Source organism: Octodon degus, unplaced genomic scaffold (assembly GCF_000260255.1).
Source record: "Octodon degus isolate 3935 unplaced genomic scaffold, OctDeg1.0 scaffold00115, whole genome shotgun sequence".
In the NCBI taxonomy this organism is placed as follows: Eukaryota; Metazoa; Chordata; class Mammalia; order Rodentia; family Octodontidae; genus Octodon; species Octodon degus.
In genome coordinates this window covers 1,395,068-1,395,887 of record NW_004524691.1, presented here as the reverse complement: position 1 = coordinate 1,395,887, position 820 = coordinate 1,395,068, and positions in this window count along the sequence as shown.

Here is an 820-nt window from a genome sequence, read left to right as displayed (position 1 = left end):
GGACCAAAACCATTGGTCCTAGTTAGGTGGGGTTTTTTGTTCTTGTTTTTATTTCATTTTTCCCCAGTTTTGTCACCTTTGTTTGCAGCTGACAGTGTATCTGCTAATATGATCTCTTTTCCAAGTCTGGCTTCCTCTGAGGTGATCAGATTGCACCCATTTTTATATAAAAGTTGTCTTAACCAAGTGGTTGTTCAGCCACATCTTTATTGTTCTTTTTTAGAGTAAGATTTCTCTTTCTCTTTCTCTTTCTAAAATATGGTCGAGAAATTTTCTAAGTGTGTAAGTTCTGATTCCTCTTTGCTTAGCAGCTCCATTTTCTTTTATTTCTCTTCTTTTACATTTCATTGTAAGAGAGGAGGAATGAAATCACTCCTTGAGATTTTGCTTAGAAATTCCTCAACTAAATATCCAGTTTTATTGCTTATAGTGTCTATCCTCCACAAAATGCAATTGGGCCAAGTTATTTGTCACTTCATGGCAAAGATTGCTTTTTCTACATTTTCTAATAACTGGTTTTTCATTTCTATATGATATCTTATGGGAATGGCTTTTCCATTGATATTTCTATCAACATTCTGTTTATAGCAATCTAAGATATTTTCTGACATGCTCCTCGATTCTTCTGGCCTTTACCACACTTTTTGTTAGACTTCCATATTTTCAGGTGTTTGCTAAAGTAGCACCTCATTTATTGGTACCAGAATCTGTGTTAGTCTGCTTTGGATGCCACACCAAAACAGCATAGAATGGAGGCTTAAATATTAGAGTTGATTTTCTCAAGAGGTGAGGATCAAGGTGCTGGCAGATTCTGTTGCTC